Source organism: Piliocolobus tephrosceles, chromosome 10 (assembly GCF_002776525.5).
Source record: "Piliocolobus tephrosceles isolate RC106 chromosome 10, ASM277652v3, whole genome shotgun sequence".
In the NCBI taxonomy this organism is placed as follows: Eukaryota; Metazoa; Chordata; class Mammalia; order Primates; family Cercopithecidae; genus Piliocolobus; species Piliocolobus tephrosceles.
In genome coordinates this window covers 125,624,941-125,641,546 of record NC_045443.1, presented here as the reverse complement: position 1 = coordinate 125,641,546, position 16,606 = coordinate 125,624,941, and the positions used below count along the sequence as shown (strand labels likewise).

Genomic DNA, 16,606 nt, shown 5'->3' with positions numbered 1-16,606 from the left:
TTTAAAGATGAGAGTGATTGTTTGACCTAAGTTAAAACACAAATCTATGCATAAATCTCTGTGAGGCATTTCTTGCCAAACTTTTATGGATAATAGGAGAGATATGGCTGGCATCATCTCTTCTAGATATTTTTGTGTTGATTAGGATGTGATGGCATGAGATGCAGCGGTCACTTTTCAATGATAAGGAAAAAGCCAAAGGATTCCAAAACGTTCTCTTGATTCCTCTAAACTCCTGTACTAACTCCAGTAACCTCTAGAAATTCTGTCACGTGAGGAAAAGCAATCTTTAATGTTTAAGCCATTATGATTCATTTCACGGTTATTTGCAGATAAACTCAATTCTGCTTGATAGAAAATATCATAATGGTCTTCCTATTTCCTATTTTTCCATGAATTATACCTTGTGTGTACATCTGCCTCTTCTACTATATATAAAATTATATGGGGGTAGATTCAAATCTTATTCACCTGTATTGTCTTCAGAGTGCAAAACAGAGAAAATTGCTATAGCGTACTTGAAGAGGCGGCCTTAAGAATACCACGAGTTATCCCAAAATTTAATGAAAACAAAACTAAACAAAACAACATCACAAGGACTCACTGTGCCTGCTTCTGAGCATCAGTGAATCACAAAATATAATCTCTGCCCTCAAGAAGTTCATGATCTTCTGAGGAGAAAATGAATTTCTAATACAATTAGTTTTCTGTAAAACATGGCCATTTACAAATAAGTTGTATCTTTTCGATGTTTTCAGCTGTGGCTACAGAAAATCCTGGCTCATCAGACTTCTGCAATGAAGGGTCTTATTCTCTCTCTTAGAAAGCCCAAAGATCCAGCAGCAGGGAGTGGGGTTGCTAAGTTGGCAAAGTCATCAGTTCAGCAATGTCAACTTTTCCCAGGTTCCATTCATCTCTCTGCACAGCCGTCCTCCTCAGAATGGTGTCTCCCTTAGACTAGTGGTAAGGTAGCACCTGATATTTCAAGTGCCATCAAACAAGGTAGGAGGCTCCTCGTAAGGAAGGCAGCAGGTAGTTTCCTACATGTCTTTTTTAGAAAAGCAAAGCTTTTTACTAGAATTCCCCTAGTAAAATTCTCCTTATATCTTGTTCATCTTAGTAAGGTCATAGGTCTATACATTCCTGAACAGTGACTGCAAGGGAACTAGAATACTCCAGGGTCAAGCAGACCTGCCCCGTCCAAGGCTGTAATGGTGAGAAGTGAATCCCTGGAAAACATTATGGCTTAGCTAGGCAGGCTTGAGCAGGCAGTAGATTCTGTGTGTGTAAACAACACTTTTCATGGAAACATAAAAAACAATTCTAGAGTCAGTCACAAGTTAAGTGATTCATAAACATTTCAGAACATTGGAGCACACATTATACCAGATCTCTTCAAAAATTACAGAGAAATCCTTTACTTGATATGCCAGATGTGTCCAAGGCTGACCATTTGATTCTCAGAACACATGTGCATTTGTGTGAGCTGTAATGGAAAAAAATAGAAGAATATTTGATATTTTTTAATACATAAAGCCCTTGGACCTGAAATAGGGATCATTTCAGGAAAATTCAGCTTTCCTCTGAATGTTTATAAACCTCTTTCCACAACATTTACTCAACAGAATTTTGTTGATTTTCCAGTATATGACAGGCACATATCTTCATTTCAAAATGGAAACATGAAGATTCACATTGCTAGCCATTTCTTCTACATGGAAAATTTGAAAAATTCATGCCATCTGAAACACCACCTCATCAAATGCATAGCTATTTGCCATATTCCTATCATTTGACTTTCAGGAGCATTGACATATTTGAGAAATAGACCTCAATATGAACAAACATGAGGGGTAAAAACCGAAAATAAAGTTCTAAGCCCCCAACCAACTGGTAGGGCTCCCTTTTGGCCAAGGGGATTCCGAAGAAACCTGCAAAACTACTTCAGGCCATCTGTAGTCCCAGCTACTTGCGAGGCTGAGACAGAAGAATGGCATAAACCCGGGAGGCGGAGCTTGCAGTGAGCTGAGATCAGGCCACTGCACTCCAGCCTGGGCAACAGAGTGAGAGTCCGTCTCAAAAAAAAAAAAAACAAAAAACAAACTAGTTCAGGGCATGAGTGGGGGGCGGTGGGTTGGACATACCTCATTATACCTTCCTCCCTTTGAAGTTCAGGTATAATTGACCAGCATTAACAACATTAAAACAGATATCTCAAGACTGATAGAGCAGACTCTCTGTAACAATAAGTTACCAAATTCCAACCGGACTTTCATATATCACATGACAGATAGCAGGCTCTAAGGGAAATCAAAGTATTTTACACCAAAATGTATTTCTTTGCCATGCTTTAGAATGGCCCTGCACAATTGTCTCTTGTGAGGGATACTTGCATTCTGTAGCAAATTCTCTTTCTTTACTAGGTCTTTTCCAGAGGGTCCGGAACATTTTAAAGGTCTGGATAGGAAACATTTGCCATCTGTTGCCTCAAAGCATAGCCACCTATGAGTCTTCATCTACGAAATAAGAACCTTGGTCTCCAGAACCCCTTATCTTAAGTCAGACACTCCTTTGTAATAATTCCAGGTCTTTAGATAATAACTGTTTCAACCAGTTGCCAATCAGAAAATCTTTGAATCCACCTATGACCCTCAGGTCCCCACTTTGAGTGGTCCTGCCTTTCTGGACCAAATCGATGTAAACCATACATGTAGTGACTGATGTCTTATGTCTCCCTAAAATGTATAGTATAAAACCAAGCTATAACCCAATCACCTTGGGCACATATTCTCAGGAACTCTTGATACTATGCCTTGAGCCAGCCGTGGTCAAACATATTTGCCTCAGAATGAACCTTTTTAAATATTTTATAGAATTTGACTTTTTCCATCAATAATGGTGAACACACATTTTCCCTGTTAGAGGGAATCTTTTAAGTCAAGATGTAGTGATTGAAGACCCAGTTTATGGGGAAAGTTGAGTACTTAGAATTTAGGAAATTGAGAAGTGTTGATTGTACAGAGCTGGAAGGAAGGTTGAAGAAGATATTTAACTGCCACTGTCTCAGACAAAATCGCCAGACTATGCCATGTTCAGTTTCCAACAGGGACCTCACCCACACCTAGCACAACTCCGGGGGGCTCCATTTACATAGAATTTATGGGAATGGACTGCTGCAGATGTGAGTGAGGCTGCCCTGGCCCTGCATTTGCACCCTTGGCAGCCCTAAGCTCACACCTCTGGGCTGGAAATCCTTTAGGTCTCGCTCATCTGGAAGCTGTCAATCACCTGATTTACTGTCTGTCCTGGTTAGACCCTGTTACAGCCATTCCAGAGAGGGTCTCCCTGACCAAGACCCCACCCTAGACTTCCTCTGCCCTCCTGTTGAAATTCTCACTCCCTAACCTGAAGTTAAGCTTTCTTTCTGCTACGTTAGAACACTCCTGTCCTTTTGTGAGCAGGTAGTGGAAATGAGCTTGGTGTTCCAGGAACAGGCACTTAGTCGGTGGCTTCAACTGCAAACTGAATTGCTGACTCTCGTTGTAGTCTGCCTCCACCTCCTCATCTCTTGAATTAAGTAGATCCACATTTTGCTCTGTTCTAGCTGAGGTCATTTCTAGAATTTTGAGAGATTTCTAGAAAATATATAGGGTTGTCTTTCATTCTGGTTTGAAAAAGTAGAGGAAAGGAAAGTCTGAACTCATTCTATCTCACAATGCAGTTCAGTGGAAAATGCATTACTTCAGAGGTTGGGTCCCCTTGCCCTTCTCTGGGTGCCTGGAGAGAGCTCACAATAACATAGGCAATTTATATTCCCTCTCCTGCCAAAGAGGAACAACTCTAGGCAAGACTGCGGTTGTCTCGATTTATTTTTACTAAAATATTTATACAAATTTAATTTAAATGCAAATGAGTCCCTTTCCACTTGGCTTCTGGATATCCATGAAGGCAGCATATTGTTAGCAGGACCTGGAATTTCTGGTTGGACAATGAATAATTCCAGACTTAAACAGGATCTGCCCAGAGATTTCTCCTCTCACAGGCCTGATCCATCTGATCACTTTCTCAGAACACAGTAATGCTGCATCTAGTGCACTGTTATCTTCGTGACAGCTCAGTACTCCATGTCAAACCACCAAATCTAACATGTCTGTTTCTCATTTAACCCCTGATTGTGTCCTGTGTACTTTGTACCTGGTGCTTCTGGACACACAAGGGAAAGTCATGCTTCCCTAGTTATCTATTTCAGTTAGGGCTTTCCAAATATTGGTTGTATTTTCTGTTCTTCAAGCAATAAAACAATAATATAATAAATAGTAGCAGATTCGTAGAAGCAGGCTTTCTGAGCCAGCGGTAAGGAGGGCCTGGTGGCATGTTTAGATGAGCCTTTGTGTGGCTGTTGACCAGTGGATAGTGTCAGTCGTGTGCAGTAAATTGCAGCTCTTCTCAGTAACCCCCCATGCTCAGTTCCCATCCCCAGTAAATCTAGCGAGCTTCTTCATTTATTACTTAATTTTTCAAAATAATCAAGACAAAATATTTAAAAATAAATATTTGCAATAAATACAATAACATAAGCACATAGTTTAGAGACTTAAAAAATATTGTGGAATATCTGCCCATAAAAAAAAAACTGATTTCCTCACTTTCTAAAACCAACAATAAAGTACTTTAAAAATGTTTCAGGCGTTTCCCAATAAGACAGCATACAGCCAAATCGCAGCCCAAAACTTACTCGCTCCTAATTTCATGAATTGCGGAGACAAACAAAAATAGTAAGTTTTTTAATATACTGAGCTTTTATTTAGTGCCAACTGATTCGCCCACATTATTTTATTGTAATGTAATTATACTGTACAATATGTTCAATGCCTCTTTCACAGATGAGGAAATGGAATATTAGGAGGTAACATGAATTGTATGGATTTGTTTATTTATTTTGAGACAGAGTCTCACTCCCTTGCCCATGCTGGAGTGCAGTGGCACAATCTCATCTTACTGCAACCTCCACCTCCCAGGTTCAAGCAATTCTAGTGCCTCAGCCACCCAAGTAGCTGGGATTACACATGTGCACCACCATGCCCAGCTAATTTTTGTATTTTCAGTAAAGACAGGGTTTTGCCATGTTGGCCAGCCTGGTCTCAAACTCCCGGCCTCAAGTGGTTTGCCCGCCTCAGCTTCCTAAAGTCCTGGAATTACAGGCATGAGCCACCACGACCGGCTGAATTTAGAAAGATCTTACGTAGTACAAGAGCTGATGTTTGAACTTAGAGCACTTTGACTTCAGAGTCTGTAATCTTAGCATGCCTCTGCTAAGTCCCTAAAACAAGGTTAGCCCTTGAAGAAGAAAGGACTGAGATGAGAGTTCTTTGGTGCCCTCATGAAACAAAATCTAATTCATGAGATGGGGAGTTAAAGGAGGGCAGGAGACCAACGTTTGCCTTCTTCTTCTCCTAATTAAAAGGCTTCTTGGGAGGCTGAGGTGGGTGGATCGCCTGAGGTCCAGAGTTCAAGACCAGCCTGACCAACATGGAGAAACCCCATCTTTACTAAAAATATAAAATTAACCGGGCGTGGTGGTGTATGCCTGTAATCCCAGCTACTCGGGAGGCTGAGGCAGGAGAATGGCTTGAACCTGGGAGGTGGAGGTTGCAGTGAGCTGAGATCGCGCCATTGCACTCCAGCTTGGGCAACAAGAGCAAAACTCTGTCTCAAAAAAAAAAAAAAAAAAAAAAAAAGGATTCTCAGTGCGGGATTGGTGAACCACTAGCATATTTGTTCTATGTATTTATTTGACAAGTGCTGTAATTGTTTGCTTTTAGTGTTTATGACTAAATCATGAAACTCTCTATACTTAAATGTATTCCAGAAAAACAAACCTTCAAAATATGCTCTTAGGATATTCAATACAATATTTAAATATTCACAATATTTAGAAGAAGAATATGTACATTCTTCAGACTGCTCTGAAAGTTGATTTTCCATGTTGATCGTGACAATGAAGTGGTTTGGAGAGTCCTCTGGCTGAAGGCAATTTAGAAACTTCATCCTGAACTGCATGTTATTTGCAGATTGTTAATGAGTGGATTGTTGTTTTGGGTTATAATTATAATTTCTGGGAGTATGGCCAAAAATGGAATGCAGTGCTGAAGGGTTGGCCTTTTCCTCCTATGGTCCCTCCTTCATAAATCGGTTTATTGGAAATATTTCTAAAGCACAATAGAGACAAAAGAGTAGGGGTATAGTATTCACAAACTAGTGAGATACAGCTTGAATGACTTACATGTAAACATTGATGCGTCAACTTGACGACCTCTGTAGTCTCTGGATATTCTCAGGTAGCCTTTGCAGGGAGAAAATACAATTCTTAATACTAAGACCTGACTCCTATTTTTGCTAATTTCTCTTTCCTCATTGAACGCCAGGATGGCTTTTCTATGCAGATATCTTGACACACAGTGCCCAACTTTGGTCCTGAATTCTGAGAACCACAGTCCAGAACAGATGCTAAAACGTTTCAATGTTAGCAGCCTTCCCCTGTGACTTTATGAAGTGCAGCCCTACAGGAGAGCTCAGGAAGCCACATCTTCCATCTGTCACCTTCTGACTGTTGATCCTATGGGTTCACAGGCCAGGGGGATGCTGGTGAGGACCCTTTTCACTGGGACCCCCAGGAATTCCTGACAGAGGAGACAGACTTAGAGACACAAGTAGTCTGGTGAGAAAGGGGCTTAATGTCATGAAATGTTGCAGGAAGTCAGGGACCCCGAACGGAAGGACCTGCTGAAGCCGTGACAAAAGAACATAAATTGTGAAGATTTTATGGACATTTATTACTTCTCCAATCAATACTCTTATAATTTCCTATGCCTGTCTTTAATCTCTTAATCCCATCATCTTCGTAAACTGAGGATGAATGTCGCCTCAGGACCCTGTGATGATTGTGTTAACTGCACAGATTGTTCGTAAAGCATGTGTGTTTGAACAATATGAAATCTGGGCACCTTAAGAACAGGGTAACAGTGATTTTCAGGGAACAAGGGAGATAACCTTAAAGTTTGGCTGCCTGTGGGTCGGGCAGAACGCAGCCATATTTCTCTTATTAGCAAAAATGGGTAAGAGAAGTATCGCTGATTCTTTCCCCAGTAAGGAATATTAATAATTAACAGCCCTGGGAAAAGAATGCATTCCCGTCGAGGGGGGGCCTCTGGCCACTCTTGGGGGTGTCTGCCTTGTGCAGTTGCAGATAAGGGATGAAACACACCCTGGCCTCCTGCAGTGCCCCCAGGCTTGCTATAGGAAATTCCAGCCTGGTGAATTCCAGTCAGACCTGTTCTCTGCTCTTGAACCCTGTTAAGATGTTTATCAATGACAATGTGTGCACAGCAGAACATGGAACTTCGTTAGTAATTCTAGTTTCGCCCTGACCTTGTGATCTCGCCCTGACCTTCTGCCTTGTGATCTTTTGTTGCCCTTGAAGCATGTGATCTCTGTGACCCACACCCTATTCGTACACTCCCTCCCCTTTTGAAAATTGCTAATAAAAACTTGCTGATTTTATGGCTCAGGGGGCATCACAGAACCTGCCGACATGTGACGTCTCCCCCGGACACCCAGCTTTAACATTTCTCTCTTTTGTACTCTTTCCCTTTATTTCTCAGACCAGCCAACACTTAGGGAAAGTAGAAAGGAGCCTATGTTGAAATATTAGGGTAGGTTCACCCAATAATGAAGTATTAAAAAATCTAATATATTCGAAAATTTACAAGAGAGTATTTTGGAAGGAAACTTCAAAAAATGTAGAAGACAGGGAGAAGAAAGAATCTCTGAAAGTCACCTCTTTGGGTGGAAATTTTCTCATTTCTCTATTTGTGGTCACCACTGTACACTGGTAACAAGATTTCCTGCCATAAAAATTTCTCAGATGGTGAAATTAATTATAATATGAATAAATTTATTTCTTCCTATGTGCCTTTGTTTGTTTAAACATATTTTTGAGTACTTAATGTGAGTCAGTCTTACTCTAGATTCCACGATTGTGGAGTTAATTAAGACAGAGAGGACTCTCATCACCTATTCCTTAGTTTTTCAATAGGATCAAAATAAAATACTTTTAAACAAATGTTTATAATAAATATAATGACATAAACACATAGTCTGGAGATTTAAAAAATATAATAGACTATCTGCCCCTAAAAATTATAACTGATTTCTCCACTGCCTAAAATCAACAATAAAGTATATCCACAATGTCTCAAGACTCTAAAAAGACTTATATTTTTGTGAAAGGAGACAGGCAGTAGATATATAGAAGATGATATAATTTTAGGTAGCGATAACTGCTATAAAAATAAAACTGGATAATAGAAGATAATTAGGGAATTAGGGCTAGCTTAGATAAGGCTCTAAGAAAAATTCATGCAGTTCATTTATTAAACACAGATATATTCCAATTTTCTCCTTGTATCAAATTCATTATATATTCTCAGTATTTTTCTTGGAATTTGACTGTTACCTGAATTTTTTTCTTTAAAAATAATATTGCTTATATTATAGATTTATTCTTTTAAATGTACATAGGATCTTTAATGATGCCCTATCTTCATTGTCAATATTTGCAATTTATTTATTCTCTTACTTTCCTTCATCAGTCTTCCTGGATTCAAATCAATTTCATTAGTCTTCTCACTGAAATACCTTTTGCATTTGATGATTTTTTACTATTGTATATTTTATTTCTATTTCACATATTTCTGTCCTTATTTTCTTTCTTCAATATTTTCTACTTTCAAGAGAAGTTACTTTCTGCTGGTTTTTGAAAATAACTTCATGGCATGAACATTTAGTTCATCGATTATGGTATCTTTCTTTTTTTCCTGGATGAATATATTCATGTGAAGCTATTATTCCACTCTCTGTATCCACTGTGCATTTACTCCTGGGCTAGGCCCCAAGTAGAGGCTGAAGGAAATAAAACGTGACGAACTAGAACACCTTTGTTGCTCCTCAGGACCTCTTTCTCTGGCAGTGGACACAGGGCTTGTGAGTCCAGCATAATGAGATCACATAGGATGGACTGCCCTGAAGATGAGACAGATACTTCACTCACACTTCCATGGCTCTTGAAGGAGAACTTCCAACTTGATGGATTTTATTAACTGCCCTGGATTTGACAGGTTCCCTCTTGATGGGGAATCGAAAAGGAGCATTTCCGCCTTTCCTAAGTCTCTCCACAGTCTATGGGCCCTATACTCACACAGACCCTCACAGAAACCCACCCACAGTCTGTACTCCCTGTTCCCAGCTGCACAGACAGACCAACATGTAGAAACAGATGCACACAATGATGCCAAACTCAGGTTCCAACCACGTGTCAAGAAAGATGAGACATTTTGAAATAATATGCTGAATCTGCTACGCATGGATTTTTTTTTAAATGCTTTTTTCACAATTATTGAAATATTTTATTTGCTTTAAGACTTTAGAAGCTTTGAGAGATGAGGAAGAAAGATTCCTGGAGGTGGATTATCTTTGAAAAATCAATTGTGCTGTTACCTCTGTTCCCTCCCAAGGAAGAGCAAATGCCCATCTTCTTATCCCAAACCCCCCAAAGGAAGAGGGTCTAATAGGGCTATTTGTAGGCATTAGGATGCAACCCCTATGACTGGGGGACATGGTGGCCTGAGTATGATCTTCCGAGACAGTGAAAGGCAGATGTGCCCATAAAAGCTTAGCTCTGGGGAGCAGCCCTGAGTTTTCAGATTTTCCCAAGGCCAGAGATACAGGTATGTTTTATCTCTAAGCAAGGCAAGTGATACAATCTACAAAGAAATCGGCACAAAAGTTGAAGACACTTTAACTTTTAGCATCAAAGAGTGAAATAAAACAAAGTGAAGAGCACATGAAAAGAATAGGCACCTTTTCTTTGGAAATGAAACTGATGAGAATATCAGAAGGAACATGCATTGCTCAGGAAGTTGTTTTCCTGCAAAGGTTCCTAATCATCTCAACAAATCATAGTTCTATTAATTTGAAATTGATGTAAAGTTGGAGGAAGAATCAGGTCTAGGAATATGTGTGTGTGTGTTCAGTTTTTCTCATAAATGCCTCCAGAAAGATACAGCTCAGCAGGACATCCAAGGTGATTGCTTATGTAAAAATTCTAATCCAGTTTGTATTAGGCCATTCTTGTATTGCTATAAAGAAATACCCAAGATTGGGTAATTTATAAAGAAAAGAGGTTTAATTGTCTCACCCTTCTGCATGCTGTACAGGAAGCATAGTTCTGGCATCAGCATCTGTGGAGGCCTCAGGACGCTTGCAATCATGGCAGAAGGTGAAGTGGGAGCAGGGTTTCACATGGTGAAAGCAGGAGCAAGAGAGAGAGTTGGCAGGGAGAGGTGTCATACACTTTTAAATGAACAGATCTCCTGAGAACTCACTATCATGAAAACAGCACCAAGCCATGAGGGATTCACACCCATGACCCCAAAAACCTCCTATCAGGCCCCACCTCCAGCACTGAGGATTACAATTCAATATGAGATCTGGGTGGGGACGAACATCCAAAATATCTCACAATTATATTTTGGGTCAAGTACAGTATATGAAGTTTACCAAGAGAAGTTTGGCTAAAAGTTTCAACATCTCACTAGATAAAAATCTCAGGCTTCAAGGGGTAGTGCATTGAAAAGAAAAGCCTTATTAAGATGTAATTCAGTCTCTACTAAAAATACAAAAATTTGCTGGGCGTGGTGGTGCATGCCTATAATCCTAGTTACTTGGGAGACTGAGAGGCAGGAGAATCGTTTGAACCCAGGAGGCAGAGGTTGCAGTGAGCCGAGATCGTGCCACTACCCTTCAGCCTGCGTGACAGAGCCAGACTCTGTCTAAAGAAAAAAAAAGATACAATTCATATAACATGCTCTTCACTCATTTAAGGTGTACAGGCAATTGGCTTTTAGTATCCACAGAATTATGCATTTATCACATGACCAATTTTAGAACATTTTTGTTACCCTAAAATGAAACCCCACATCATTTAGCTGTTGATGCAGGATTTTTCTCAGCCCCCTTTGCCAGACTTGTGGGAGGGATGCCCATCTACTCCATCTACCATGCTTAACCTCCTGCAGAAGGGAACAAGTGAGTGAGCGAGTGCAGAACCTGGATGGCTGCTTTGGGCGTCAACAGAGGAGCAAGCTCTGAGTGGGACCTGGGGCCAGTCCAGGCATGTTGCCTTGAGGGGAATGTGGCAGCTCCCAGGTGAGGGTGCCCATGATCCTGAAACCCCAGAGGAGGTGTTACAGAGCTCCTTTAGTTCAACTGTCCGCAGCATGTTAGCAGCTTACTGGCCCCTTGCCTCATCCATGGGGTGGTTGCCTTCTGCCAGCAAAGGCAAAGGGCTAGTGTGACAGCCTTTCTGGGTACCCACACTCAGTGGGTCCTGAACTCTTGTCTGACATCCAAGAAGAATGAAGTTATGTAGACAATTTAAGGATGGTGAAGGTGGAGAATTTATTGAGTGATGAAAACAGCTTTCAGTGGAGAGAGGAGATGGAGAGGGGAGCTGGAGAGGGGACAGGAACGGCAGGTCATCTTCCCTGAAGTCAGGCCATCTCCTTCCCTGAAGTCAGGCCATATTCTCCTCTACTGACTGAGTCTAGGGACTTTATAGGCACAGGATGGGGAGAGTGTGCTGATTGGTTTGTGAGTATGCAAAAAAGGTTAAAGTGACACCACCATCCAAAGGTTGGCATGATAGTGTAGAAAACCAACTAGGCAAGGGTAGCTATATGTAAAATAGGTAAAGAGCAGACATGAGTCAGAGGAAAGTGTGCCGAACAGGAAGGCAAGTTCTCAATCCAGTCCAAGGATTTAACTTGTAGCTTGGCTTTCAGGTTTTCAACTCTTCGGCTTGGAGATGGGGTCACAGGGTCCCACCTCTGTCTGTCTGGGCATTTGGCTGCCTCCTGCTGCTATCACTGTCCCTCCCAATGTTCTCATTCACTCATTGCTCCTGCCCTAAATAATCTACTTAATTTTTCTCTAGATTTGCCTAACCTGGATCTTTCATACAAGTGGAATCATATAATAAGAATTTTTTGGGACCAGCTTCTTTCATTTAGTGTAATCATTTAAAGATTCTTTCCTGTAGTATAAATCAGTACTTCATTCCTTTTTATTGCTAAGTAATATTTCAGTGTGGATATACGATTTTATGTATCTTTCAGCTGATAGGCATTTGCGCTATTTCCACACTTTGGCGATCATGAACAATTCTGCTATGAATATTTATGTCCAAGGTTTTTTGTGGATGTATGTTTTCATTTCTATTGGGACTTCTGGGTCATAAATAACTCTTTTAACTTCTTGAAGGACTTCCAGACTCTTCCAAAGTAACTGCAGCTCAAAAATAGGCAGGGCTTTGTTTTGGTCACTGCTGCATCCCCAGTGTCTAGAACAGAGCTTAACACATTACAAGCCTCACAACACATGAGTAAAACAAGTAAATTCCACATCTTGTATTCCTGAACACTAACATGTAACATCAACATTTTTCATGCATCCTCTAGGAAATTTAAGCAAGAATTGCACAAGGGATTTTGATCTCAGCCAACTAAACACTTCATCCTCAATTTTCTCGTTTTAAAATGGAAATAAATACCTACCTTCCAATAGAGTTATTACGAGGCTGAAATGTGGTTATATACGTGAAAGCAACTTGAAAATTACAAAGTATTACAGAAATGCCAGTTGCTGTTACTATTTTTATTCAGTTGTTTTTGTTAGGATTGTCACTCTTCCTGTTCGCAGTCCAGAACCAGACTCGAAGGCACTGAGTCACTTCCACAGTTATATTTGTTCCCTTGGTGTTTCTTGGCAATGGGGTATGCAGCTATATTGGTAATATTTGCTCAGTTTATTCATACTGATTGCATGCATAATATAGATGGCCCCAAGACCACTCTCCTTGGGGACTGATATTTGCCAATCTCCTCTCCAGATCTATTCCTAACCCTAGCGCACCCTGCACTACTCCAACCTGTAGGCTGACCTCTTCATATTGCATCACCTGGCTTCCTCTGCTCTCTGGCTTCTGGTTAGTTTTCTGACTGGAGACGCTGGGTTTTCAGGGTCAAAAGAAGAGAGAAGTCAAGAGATTTATCACCTTCCCTCTCTCCCTGCTCTCCACAACTTGGCGTTGTCTGTGTTCCTTTTATGGAGGCCACAGCTTACATAGCGTCAGATGTCAAGGCCTTCTTAATGCCAACGCTCCTGTATGATGTGGCAACTGTCCCCTCCTCTTGTTCCTTTGGTTGGGGTAGTGGTATGGAGTTAGTGTGATGGATTCCCACTGTTGCTAGGTCCTGGGTGCAGTGCCATCTCCCATTTATTTAATGTTGTCCAATCTATTTAACTACTGTCTTTATTAAATTTATTAAATTCAGTCCCATTTTGAGTGTACCATGTATTTCCTGTGAGGACCCAATGAATACACTAATAATAATAATAACAAGTAACACTTACTTTGCACTCTTTACATGCCAGGTTCTATGATGGGTGCGTTCACACACAAGCTGGTTCACTTTGTCCTCACGGTGACTGAATGAGATAGGGACTCTTTCTGTAATTGTCATTTTGCAGATGAAGAAACTGATGCTCAGAGAGCACCCCTGACTCCCGCCAGGTCACACAGTTAGTAGCTAGCAGAACCAGCATTTAAACCTCATTGGCTTGCATATAGGATCCAGGCCTCAGTCTTTATGCTGTACAGCCCATCTGTGGGATTCCAAGTTCTAACGTGAGAATGGCTCAAGCTGGTGACTTTCCTAAGCAAAATGTTGGCAGTGGGATCCAGGACAATATTTAGTTTTTATCATTAATTGTAAGAGTGCATGTTCAATGTCACTAGCAGAGGTCCTCAAGCTTGCACAGCGAGAGTTTCAATTAATCCATGAAAAAAGCTCTTTGTACCACAACTAATGCCTGTTAATGTGTGATTACTATATAAGGCCCAGTGTTCTTTGTCTGAGACAATGTGAAACAGACCAGGAGCTGGGATGATTTAGACACAATCAGAGTGCATTACACAAGCTCATTTTCATGTTAATAGTAATAATAAAAGACTTCTCAGCCATACTTACACCCAGGCCTTCTCATATATTAGAATAAAAGCAGGGTATAAAAGAAGTTGTTACATACAGCACATTTACTATTTTCCAGAACTATCTGCAGCTTCCTGCAGTGCTAGCAGAATGGAAATAGCCCCCATAATTTAGGGATTTTAAAAATAAATGTGCAGTAAATTAGGTTGATTAATAGCTTTATTAGATTGTATGAGTCACAACTTTAGGGTTTAATAACAACATTCACATATTAAGCAATTGTTCTTTTCAGGGAACTGTTCTACCATACATATATATATATATATATAAAATATATATATGCCTTTACTTCATATGTATATATAATATATATGTATATATGCCTTAACTACTTCCATCCCATAATAATCTTATCATGTAGGTCCTATTTTCAGACCCATTTCACAGACAAGGAAACTGAGGCATAAAGGTGTTATTTAGCTGGAATACAGATGTACCACTAGGAGGTGAGCATAGGTTTATGAGACAGACTTCAACATCCAGGCTCCTACCCTTTAGGCAAATCTCTCATCAGGGCTTCCACTCACTTTATAAGTGTCATTTTTTTTTTCAATTTGGCTGCGCAAAAGCTTCTGGACTCATAAGCCTGAAGGGTGAATTGAGCTGTGAGCTCTCTCAAATGCATAAGTGAAGTAACTCAGGAATGGAAAACCAAACATTGCATGTTCTCACTTGTAAGCAGGAGTTAAGCTATGAGGATGCAAAGGCATAAGAATGACATAAGGACTTTGGGGACTCGGGGAATGTTGGGAGGTGGAGTGAGGGATACAGGACTACATATTGGGTGCAGTGTACACTGCTCAGGTGACAGGTGCACCAAAATCTCAGAAATTACCACCGAAGAATTTACCAACGTAACCACAAGAAAAAAAAAATCTATCCGTTTTTTAGTCATAAGAGTCAGCCTCTGGTTGCAGTTTTGTTGCCTTTCTATAATTTGACCTGCAATGTCATTTTTGTTAATTCCTAAATAGCTTGTAATTGAGATTTTAATTCCTACTTTAACCTGATGGTTATTTGCGTGTTTGGACATTTATTTTCTTTATATTTCTACTTACAGTTCATGAAAATTAGAGAATGCCTGGCCTTTTACTAGTTGAATTTTTTATTCTTTCTTTGAGATAAACACTATAATAAAGTTCTCTAAATATTAAAAAAAAAAAAATCCAACACAGACATACTGTCCTGAGTGAGCATTCTCTGGCTCTCAGCATGCAGTGAACAGGCCAGGAGCACATTGGCCAGCAGATGTCAGGAGTTACTCATGGAAACCCAGGCTCTGGGCTCCGGACTGAATTCCCTGGGAGAGTAACAATAAACAGCCTGTCTGCGAAGCCCCTTTCCTCAAGGCCAAGTTTCCCTCACATGACCCCAAGATAAGATCAGGTACTTGGAGTTCTGGAAACACAGCTAAGTCTAACTGGATCAAAGACAGGGCCTACAGGCGTGATGGAAATGCTAAATAGTGGTTATACTTTTGTATCTTCCATGACTTGCATCGGATGAGCCCTAAATGTCTCAGGGAGGATGGCTTATAAATGCTGCGTGAGACAAATGACTCTCATGCTTTGCTTTTATGAATAAATTATAGTAAAAACAATTGGCTGTGTAGGACTCCAGTTCCTACTTTTTCCTATTTGACCATTCATTGTTCTGTTTCAATTACAAAAAAGTTAATGATGATGGTGATATGTGTGACGATGCGATGCCAGTTACCATTTACTGAGTGCTTGCTAGGGTTAATCGCATGTTGAACAAATATGAGTAGTTTCTTATTTAATCCTATAGCAGTTCCTCATATATTTATTGTAAACAATTAAAAATACAGTGATATGGCTTGGCTCTGGGTTCTCACCTAAATGTCATCTCAAATCGTAATCCCCATGTGTCAAGGGAAGGAAGTGATTGCATCATGAGGATGGTTTCCCCCATGCTGTTCTCATGATAGTGAGTGAGTTCTCATGAGATCTGGTGGTTTGATAAATGGCAGTTTTCCTGCACTCACACGTCTCTCTCCTGCCACCATGTGAAGAAAGTCCTTGCTTCCCCTTCGCCTTCCACCATGAGTGTAAGTTTCCTGAGGTCTTCCCAGCCATGTGGAACTATGAATCAATTAAGCCTCTTTCCTTCATAAATTACCCAGTCTCAGGTAGTATTTTTACAGCAGTGTGAAAACGGACTAATAGACATAGATTTAAAAACATAAAGCAGAATACATATAGAAGCATACAATCAATGTCACCCAAAATAACCACCTTTTGAGGCTAAACTATTTAGGTGCAAGCACATTGAGAATCATTCTTTTTTTTTTTTTTTTTTAATTATACTTTAAGTTCTAGGGTACATGTGCATAACGTGCAGGTTTGTTACATATGTATACATGTGCCATGTTGGGTGCTGACGAGTTGATAGGTGCAGCACACCAACATGGCACAAGT

General features: G+C 40.3%; 2 long non-coding RNA genes across 2 annotated transcripts in view; one reads left to right on the top strand and one right to left on the bottom strand.

Annotated features, from left to right (window-relative positions):
* LOC111522983 overlaps positions 1-16,606 on the top strand; it is an 85,915-nt gene that overhangs the window by 25,873 nt on the left and 43,436 nt on the right. The gene's annotated exons all lie outside the window — the stretch shown is intronic.
* The window catches only part of LOC111522981, a 37,747-nt gene that overhangs the window by 11,135 nt on the left and 10,006 nt on the right, over positions 1-16,606 (bottom strand). The window contains exon 2 of the long non-coding RNA XR_003309994.1: positions 6,284-6,343. This is a non-coding gene — a long non-coding RNA (uncharacterized LOC111522981). The remainder of the gene's footprint in view (positions 1-6,283; positions 6,344-16,606) is intronic.